The sequence below is a fragment of the Dromaius novaehollandiae genome, chromosome 19 (assembly GCF_036370855.1).
Source record: "Dromaius novaehollandiae isolate bDroNov1 chromosome 19, bDroNov1.hap1, whole genome shotgun sequence".
Classification (NCBI taxonomy): Eukaryota; Metazoa; Chordata; class Aves; order Casuariiformes; family Dromaiidae; genus Dromaius; species Dromaius novaehollandiae.
The window spans coordinates 7,427,224-7,437,175 of record NC_088116.1 but is presented as its reverse complement, the minus strand read 5'-3'; the positions used below and the strand labels follow the sequence as shown (position 1 = coordinate 7,437,175).

At 54.0% G+C, this 9,952-nt stretch overlaps 1 long non-coding RNA gene across 2 annotated transcripts in view; it reads left to right on the top strand.

Moving 5' to 3' along the window:
- Positions 1-520: 520 nt before the first annotated feature.
- The window catches only part of LOC135330327 (uncharacterized), a 45,609-nt gene continuing 36,177 nt past the window's right edge, over positions 521-9,952 (top strand). For both annotated transcript variants that reach the window (XR_010392286.1, XR_010392287.1), the window contains exon 1: positions 521-584. This is a non-coding gene — a long non-coding RNA (uncharacterized LOC135330327). The remainder of the gene's footprint in view (positions 585-9,952) is intronic.

Below are 9,952 nucleotides of genomic sequence, written 5' to 3'. Positions count from 1 at the left end.
AGCCAAGCGTGACGCTGACCGCGGGGCTCCGGCGAGGCCACCAAGGATGGGAGCCACTCGCTCGCGTGCCGTGAGATCCCCGACCCCTGCGAAAGCAGACGGCCTCCGCCTGCTGCCGTGCGGACCGTCCCCGAGCCCTGCTGGCGCGTGGGGGTGAGCAGTCCCAAGCGTGAGCCCTCGTTTGCTTTTTAAAAAAGGAATCTGTGTTTTCTTTATGCCTTCCACCTGTTCCTACTTGGCTGGCAGCAGCCGGTTTCTAACTCACACGCAGCTTTCGCTCTGGATTGCCCAGGCAGCGTTAAAATCCTGCCTGCAGCTAAATGCGGTGTGAAGCTGTGTTGCTTTTGGAAGAGCCTCAACGGCCCCAGCGTCCCTCCTTCCCGGGGGCTTCTGCAGCCCGACGGAAGATAAGGACGGGCCGGATCCCGGGGTGCCGCTCGCCGCCCCGGCTCTGCCCCGCTCCTCCCGGGCAGCGGGCGCCAGACGACGGCGTAATTAAACCTCCGCGCTTAAAGTGCCATTGGGGGAATTTGATTCCCAACCGCTATTTATGGCTATTGATTTCTGCACTTCTTATTACCACAGTAAGTGACCTGTAACCAGAGCGGCAACTGGCGGGTTTATCAATCTCTTTCAGATAATTAGTAGCACGGGAAGCCGGAGAGGGAAATAAACGGTGCGGTTGAGGGGAGTTTGCTCACAGCCCGGCGAGGGCTCGCGGCGTTTCCTTCCGAGCAGCCCGGAGCAGCCGGCCGCGGCCGATCGCGGGGGGGCTGCCGGGCTGCGGGAGCCTCCAGGCTCTACCTCCGCGGGTCCCCCTGGACCTGGGCAGAGCCTCTGGTTTATCCCATTTATCCTCCCCCGGAGACCATGCTGGCCCCGTTCCCGCCGGCCCCACGAGGCCTCGGGGGCTGCCGTGGGGGATGGCGGATACGCTCAGCCCTGAGGCTCCTCATCTTTTTGGTGTCTTTTTGATTGAAACGTTGCCTGTGCTAGGGCTGGGGCGCTGAGGCAAAGAGGTTTCGAGGGCGGAGGGTGGCTGCAAATGGAGAATTAAAAGCGAGAAGTAAACCTGCATCTCCTCAAGGCTAGGCCAGGGCCTTACCCCCAAATAGTCACCTTGCTGCGCCCGCCTGACCTCTTCCCCATGTAAATAGCTTTGCGGTGGAAGGCTAATTCATTCTCCCAGCTAAAAATGATCATTGCTGCGAGAAAGTGTTCTGGGCGTGAATCCTTTTTGCAGCAAATAGCAGCATTAACAAGTTCATTTTCTCCCAGCAATGCTATCAAAATCTCTTTAAGCTGCTTGCAGAGCGTACCACAGATGCACTAAACCAAGCCTGCAAAGTGGATGGGGGACGTGACTGCAGCCAGACCTCCCGCCTCCGCCTCGGAGCCCGGCTCAGCCCCGTGCCGAGCAAAGCCCGTGCCCGGCGGCCCTGGACGTCCCTGTTCCCTGCTGAGGTGCCCCGGGAGCACGTCGGAGGCACGTCCCCGCGTGCAGGGGGGCCGGCGCGTGGAGGGGGTGCAAGGGGAGGATGGGCAGGGCCGTCCAGCTCCAGGTGCTTTGCTGGAGAGAGTTTTTGTGAGCAATCTGCAAATGCCAGGAGCAGCTTTGGCTGAGATATTGCCCCAGCAGTCAGCACGGAGGGGTCTGCGCTGCCAGGGCCTGGGCAAGGCAGGAGGCTTGTCCGCATGGGCACTGCTGGTGAATTAAGTGTTTTCACTGCGCATTGAAGCCTTGTACCTCCCCCTGTCCAGCTGGGTTGAATTTCTGCGTTTTCTGGACATTCTGGTTTGTCTGAGTCAGTTCCCACCTTCTGCTGGTCTGTGTGGATTGCCCCACGCAGCCCCAAGCAGACTGGCCGTGAGCTGCTCCGTCCAGCCCATCTCGGGATCTCCAGGCGCTGGGCGGAGGTGGGGCATTAGCATTTATCCCCTGTAGTTTTCCCAGAAACCAAGGGGAGTTAAAGCCCCTGAAATCATCTGGTGAATCATTGCCAAAAACGGGGAAGAAACATGATCTGTTGATCCTGTGCTTTATCCGCCCAGCAAAGCGGGGCTCCTTGCTGCAATTACAGGTATCTCTGCTTTTACGCAGGCTCGAGGTGGAGCAGCTCCGGCTCCGTTACCGATCCGTGCTGAGGAGCCGTGTTACGGGCTCGTTTTGGGGCAAATTCCAGGTGCTCCCTGGACCTCTGGTGCAAAGGGGCATTTTCCCAGGGCCTCGGAGACTTCCGTGCAGCGCCAAGCTCTGGAGGATAGGGCCTTAGAGGCTTCTTCTGGCTCTAGGAAGGAGCTTGGAGATGGAGGTCTGACAGGCAGGTTTGGAAGCGAGAGGTGCGACAGGGCTGCATGGCGTTTCGCTCGGAGCAGACGGGAGAGCGGGGCTGCGGATTCACGGAGCCCGGGGCTGTTGTGAACGCAGCAGCTGGCTCGGAGCAAACGCTCTCCAAAGGTCATCGGCGATGCTCCCTTTTCAGAGAAAACCCACACGCCTTCCCCATGACAACCTGTTACGTGCTCCAAACGAAAACGATATTGCTCTTTTTCTTCTTATTTACATTGAGGCCTCATTGCCTCTTGCATCCAGTGACGCTGAATGAAAGGGGAAAAGGAGGAAAAAAAGGGAGGAAAGGGGCAACGCTCAGAGAGGTCTCGCAGAAGCCCTGGCAATGCTGTAGAAGTGTCCCCAGGCGGCCAGGGTGGCTGAGAGATCGCTGCCCTGCAAGGGCCCGGGGGCTGCCGGCCAGCCCCAAAGCCAGGAGGGGGGCAATTAACACATGTATTAATTGCCCGCTGGAGGCGAACACCATGGGTGCTGGACTGCCTTGCACGAGTGCTGTGCAAGCCCCGCGGGCCGCAGCCGGGAGGGGGGTCCGGCCTCCCAGGCAAGCGGGGGTAATTCACAGGGACGCAGAAAAGGCAGGATCTGAGCCCAGAATTGTGGCACGAAGATTTTAAAGGGGAGCTTGCAGGGCTGCGGGCCAGGGAAAAACCTGCCACCGACCAAAGCCGGGGTTCAGCCGCCCAGCTTGCGAGTGGCGTGCAGAGGAGCCTGCAGCGGCCGTCCCCCGGGAGAAGCTTTGCTTGCTTTTCTCCTTTTTTTCCCCCATGGAGGAAAAACTATCAAGATAAATTCATGGATATAGAATCAAAAGATCTTTGCTAACCTCTTTGACTATTAAAGTAAAATAATTATAATAATGAGCACTGCAGTTCCACTCATCTCAGAAGATAAAGAAAGAGAAGTCGGGGCAGTTCCTTTTTGCTTGCCGGCAGATAAGAGCCTGACCCAGATTGGCAGCGCTCGGCTCCCTGCGCAGCTTGGATTCCCCCGGAGCCGGAGGCTGCAAGGCGCAAGCGGCGCTGCCCCTCGCCCGCACGGCCCGCTGCTCTCGGAGGGGCACGGGCGGCCACGCAGGGGGCTCTGGGGCAGGTTTGGGACGGGGAGCGTTACCCTTCGCGCTTCCAACGCAGCTGACTTTTCCGCTAATCCGCCCATCGGGCTCGGAAGGAGAGCCGCTGCTTTCCAAACACGCAATCTGGCTGTGTGTTCAGGTGACTAAATAGGAGGGGAAGAAATCTGCTCCAAGTTGCGAGTGCTGAGCCCTTGGGAAGAACAGCCCTAGGTAGAGAAGAGCAGCAAATAAACACGATGGGGACGACAAGGTTCTCGCTGTCCCCCCTGCAGACCCGGTGCCTTTGCATTAATTATGCTTGGAACAAATTTCTGCCAAGCCTTGTAGCTTAGTGTTATAAAAAGTTTCTCTTGTGACTTTCTTTGCTTTCTTTTTCTTTTTTTTTTTTGCACCACTTTGAAATGGCAAGTTCGAATAGGCTAAAATAATGTGATCTGATTGAATAATGAATAAAGATTAATGAATTTTTGCTAACGTAAATGATTACATGGTAATTGCTTTAATAATATAAAATTATTTTTCGCTACAAACCATGATTAATGATACCAACTGAGCATTTGAATCGTGCACCGTGTTTTTTGTAAGTTCAGTGATTAAAGAACTAATATCATAGTTTACTCTTAATTTTCCTATAGGCAGTGATCATCGGCTAATTGATTGGGACACTGAGGCTGAGTGGATCAACAGCTTTATATATCAAAGCTCACCGCGATTGCTTGACTCCTCAGCAACAAAATGACGACGAGCAATAGCTTCTTTTCCACACCATGAATCTGCTCATTAGTTATGTTTTAAGGGTAGTGGGTTGTTGTCGGGATGTGTAGTGGTCCTGACGGAGATCAGGGCCTCGTGCTGGGAGCAGTGCAGCAATGTTGTGTGCGGCAGGGAGGGAGGGAGCCCGGGGCAACGGGGAGAAAGAAGGAAAAGGGATTTTTTTCCTATTTTGGGGGGAAAAGTCCCGTTTTGCAGAGAAAGAGCTGACACGGGCAGGGGTGCCGTGCCGTGCCCCTGTGCCGCCGGGCGTCCGTGCCGCTTCCCGCGCGTCGGCCCCGCGTGCCGTGCTCGCCGTGGCTTTGCACCCCGCTTCTTTCGGCGGCCGTTTCGGCCCCTCCAAACTATTTGTCTCCCTGGTGACAGAGATAAATCAGCTGCCGCCTCTCTCCCCCCGCCCGCCTTGCGGGATGTTAATGAAGCATTTAATCATTTGGTGTTTTCTTGCTTTGGCTTCTTTTTATTTTAGTTTGCAGGAATCAGAGAAACGCTCAAGCGTGGAAGAAGGAGGGTATTGAACGTCTGTATCTGTTATTTGCCCCCGTGATGAGGAATTAATTGCCTTTTGATTAATGAGCCCTTCGGAGCAGTGTCTGCGCTGGGGGCTGGGGGAGGGAAAAGGAGAAAGAGGCGGCGAGAGCGAACGGCTCTGCTCGAGCCTTGGCACCTGCCAGAGCACCAGCAAGGGGTTAAGGAGCCGAAAGACCTCGGTGCCTTGGGTAGGGCTGGTGGGAAGGGAAAGGGGGAAGTTGTGCCTGTGTCAGAGCAGAGAGAGAGAAAATTCGAGGGAGAGAAAAATTCAAGCAGCAGTTTAATTTTATGAGTGCTTTCACGCCCCTTGAATGGCAAAGGGGAAAATGATTTAATTAAAAATATATTTACTTTTAATGCAAGCATCAATATTTCCATCTGTGCTGATTGGTAAGAGGGTTTGTGTGTTTGCATGTTTAAACACTTGCAGGCGCTGCCGCGCGCTCGCCCGGCTCCCCGGGTCTCCCTGCCGGCTGCTGCCGAGCGGCGACGGCGTCCCGCGGCTCCGCTGCCCGGGGCTTCCCGCGGCTCGGAGGCTGGGGCTCGGCGTGAAGCGTGGCTGGGCGAGGGTGTGCTTGGGAGGCAAAGAGGTTGGGTTTCGAGTGGGACGAACCGCGTTTGCCATGTTGATGTTGGCGCTCATCCGCCACGCCGCCAAAAATGACGATATTTGCTTGGTTATGGGCTTACTTTCTCTCTCGGAAGAAGCCACTGTCTCCCAAGACGGGGAGCATCCTTCCTTATCCATCCGGCGTGGGAACGGCGCTGGGGCACAGGGACTGCAGGGCACCGCGGACCCAGAGCGCGGGGCGAAAGCTGCTCGGCGGCGAGCCTGGTGCCCCCGCGGGCTCTGAGCCCTGGTCCCCGCCGGTGCCACAGAGCCAGTGAAGCCGCAGCTCTGCCGCTCTTCTTCATGCGGCTCACGGCTGTGTTTCCACTCTCGTATTTCAAGTGAAAAATTTGGTGAAAACAAAAAATTAGCAGGACGTTCTTAGTACAGTAACAACAAGCAGTACAATCTATTAGCCGCGGCCTCTCTGTGCGTGCAGTTATTAGGCGCTGTGTGTGTTTACAGCGGAGTTGCTACAGGATAGAGCCATCGCTCAGATCCGGAGCGGCTGCGTTTTCCTTCCTCCCGCAGCCCGGCAGAGGAGCCCCATCACGCCGCAGCTGCCCGAACGGGCTGGCCGGCTTGGGACCTCTGTCCTCCAGTGCGATGCAAGCGCCATTTGCCAATTTTCTGAAAATGCTGTTGAAACGATACTAATCCCTCGCTCTGCGTGAAAGATCAAAAGAGCCGGGGGGAGAGCGTGTCGGGCACAGCATGCAAATCTCGTTCCACGCGGTGAATGGAGCTGATCGGAAACTTCCTGGTGGAAATATCCGTGTATTCGAACCAGAAGGAGCAGCAGCAAAGGTTGGCTTTGCGGAACACAAATGATTGATCAGAAAATCCAGACAGAAGGTCCCAGAAAGTGTCTTTATTTCGCCCCCTGTCCAAAGAAAACTCTTCCTAAGCCATTTCTAAGGCAACACTGCAGGCAACCATTTGCCTTTTATTGCCACAGTCTGTTCCCCTTCTGATCAAATACAACCTTGGATCTTTTTCTGCTGAGCTGCTGCCCAGCCCATCTTCGCCCATCTGGTGTTTGTGCGAGCGATTAAGCCGTGCCTCCGCGTCGAGACTTGCGCCGGTCAGCCCTGAATTTCATCAGCTTTATATGATATCTCAGGCTAATTCTCCAATTTCCCATTGCGGGGTCCCTAGTCTGGTCTGAAATCGGTTTCGTGTCCTCTAAAGTGCTGGTAGCCTTTCCTGGGGTGAGCCCTCTGCAGATCTAATAAACATCTCCCCCTTCCATCATCCGGGAGGTTAATTGAAATATCGAATCGTCCCAGAATCAGGAGAGACCCCTGTTAGACGCATCCCTCCTCTCTGACAGGGAACCATTGATAATCCCTCTCCAGGTAGAGCCAAATTGCAATATAGAGCCGTTTCCCAGCACGCTGATGAGAATGTCATGGGAGACAGCTTGAGAAGCCTTACCAAAGCAAAGATAGATGACATCCCCGCGTCTCCCCCAAGCACCAGCCCTGCCACCCTGTCAGAGAAAAAAATTAGATTGGTTTGACCCAATTTGTTCTTTGCAAATTCATTTTGGCTGTTACTCATTTTCCCGTGTTCTTCCAGGTGCTGGCATAGACTTTGTTTTCTTTCAGCATGTTTTGGAAAATTAGAGACAAACTAATTTTCCTCTCTTCCCTTTTTAGAAGGCAGGTGTTAGATCTGCCCTTTTCTACATTTCTGCAGCGTCACGGTCTCAAATATCACCTCGCTGGCTCTGCACTCGCTGCCGGTGGTTCTCCGAGCATCTCCCGGGATGGAGCTGGCATGGTGCAGCCGACACGAAAACATCTGCCTTAGCTCAGTGCTCTCTAAACTCTTCTGTCCCTCCTTAGCCCAATTTCTTACTCCGTCACATTAATTGTGTCAGACACCAACTCAGAGTTGATCTGTTTAGTAAAGCCTAAGTGAAAGAGGCTTTAGCCTTCTCGGCGTTGCCTGTCGATAGCTTTCCCTCTTCAGCCACTCTGACATTTTCAAATGTTTTTTTTTTCTTTTAAAATTCAAAGTGACTTTTCCTGCTGTTTTAAAATTTAAATCAATTTATTCTAAAAAATAGGAGCATTTTGATACAAAGGCCATGCAGGTTGAAAAGAAATGCTTTGAAACAGTCAAAGCACCGCGTTTCTTGCTACCTGAGCTCAGTTCTTTCTGAAGTAGCTACTCATGGTTTGGCCAGAAGTTCTTTTTTTGTCCTCATTTAAGAAAGGGGAATGATTCAAACCCCCCAGTTTCTCGGTGATCGAAACACCGTGTTCACCCTAGCACATTTTGGCTCTACCAGCACATTCAGTCCTGCAGCAACTATTTCCCTGCAAGATTTCCTGGGCCAGCGTACAAGAAAACGCTGGATGCTCACGCAACTCCATCTGTATCAATAGCAATCAGCGCAGCCAGACTGAATCTGCAACAGGGAAAATTGGACAGATATTGAATAGAAATGTGTCTTGTCCCACGCACAGCATCTGAAAACTAGTTTTAAATGCAAATAGGATGGGAAAGACTAGGGAAATTCAATAGCAAATGTTCTTTAAGTTACTTTCCATGGATCATTAAGTAGAGCTCTAACTGCTGAGAGACCTCTGGCATGAAACAGAAATATGAAATCAGACCTTTCTGATTCATTCAAGTCAAAGACAGCTCCATCAAGTGCGATTCTTCATGAATTTACTCATCTGTTCCAGCTCCATCTTAAAAAGGATAATGTTTCTTATCCACTTGATCCCACCGGAGGATCGTTCCAGGAATCCGTCGCTCTGGTTAAAACCGTCTCCAGATTTCCAGTGTGAATTGATTTGTGGCCCAGCCGCTCTTATGCAAACATTGTCCTTTAACTTGAGTGCTTTTTCCTTCCTTGCGTCTGGGTGATGGATTGAGAGGGAGCATGTTTGCCATCTCAGCTCTCTCCCACAACAGATGCTGCTTGAAGTGAGAGAAGGATTGTGGTTATCTGTATAAACAGCTTCCTCTAAAAAGCGATTGTTCCCAAAAATCGGTGACCAATTTTCTAAAATCAACATTTAAGCACTTTTAATGTATTGGAAGTTTTCATTGAAAAGCTGAGGCAAGGGGTTTACTGCAAAGAAAATAATAACTTTTCTTCCAAAAGTCGAATTTTCCATTTTTTTCCTTTAGTTTTTGCTGAAAAGCCATCTGAAATAGAAAGAAAAAATAGTTTCATAAACAGATTTCCAGGCTGACCTGCCTCATTGGGGTATAAAACTAGGACTCGGGGTCCTGGGGACAGTTCCTACATCTGCCACTGGTCATCGGTGGGCGACTTGGAGCAAGTCTCTTGCCCTCTGCCTCAGTTTCCGCCTCTGTAGTGCAGGAATGGAGGACTTCACGCAGTGCTTTGAACTTTGGGGGTAAAAAGGGCCAAAGGAGCACTAGAGATTGTCTGAACAGCCCTCAGCGAGCCAAAGCAACGGGAGCTGTGGCCACGCGAAGTCTGGTGTGCGGGAGAGGGACTACGGCAGGGCAGAACCGCCCCAGCGCCGCGAAGGGCAGGTGAGGGGAGGGTGCGGAGAGCGCTCAGTGGGTCACCGGGGCGGCCCAGCCTGCACCTCGCCGCTCTTTCGCTGGACTCGCGTTTTGCCGTGATATTTCATGGTGGTGGTTTCCAGGCGAACGTGGACTGTCGCCTTGGCAAACGCAGCCGCGAAGGCTGACGTTGGTGACGCTTTGGCCGCGCCGTTCTGCTCTGCTCCCGCACAGAGAGGCGCAGCCCCGCTTCGGTGGGAGCTCCTGCCCTCCCGCGACGTCGTGCCGACGTGTCGGCGATGGGCGAGCGAGAGGGATGGGTGTGCTCTGTCTCAGCCACTGCGGCGTAGCCGTTCCCCACGCGCATCGACAAGCGACGGCTCTTGCGGAGGGTACTTGAATCCCCAGTTAAAGCTGTTACCCTCTGGCTGACGCTAGCCTGGCCTCTTCTGGAGGTCGGGGCGGTGGAAGAGATGCGCTGTCGGCTTGTTTTTCTTCTGTGGACCTTTCCCCTGCGTTTTTTCCAGTCATCCATGCTGCCTGGGATTCGTTCCTTCATCCTTACACACGTCTCGCCTAACTCCCGCGGTTTAAAATTAATATGCTATCGATTGGAAGGGCTTGGAGGGATTGCAGGTCATCTGCATTCTGCCGTCCCTCTTCGTTTCTACGCGCGAGCCCGGCTTGGCCAAGTTGGGCGGCTGCAGCGAAGGCCGGCTGGTTGCCATAGCTACCGGAGCTGCCATCCGCGCAGCCCTTCGGAGCGGAGCCGCTGTGCCCAAACTTCTGCCGCTGGAAGTCAGTCGGTGGGGCCCGCGCCCCGCTCGGCTGCCCGGCCCGTCAGCCCCCTCCGCGCTGCAGGTGCCTCGTGGCCTTGAGCGTGGGGTGAGGCGGGAGGAGGGCGAAACCGCGACCCGCTTTCCACCGACAACCACGTGCCACGTCTCCGGGAGGGAAGGAGACCTCGGTGTGTTGGTCGGAAAGCCAGGGATGGGCAGCACCTCCGGCAAAATCCTGCCGCAGATCCGGCACCCGATAGGGGCACTGCTTGCGTCCTCTTGGCGGAAGCATTTTCTGTGCTGGAGAGGGGTGCGGGGGGATAACTCAGGTGCCTGGACAT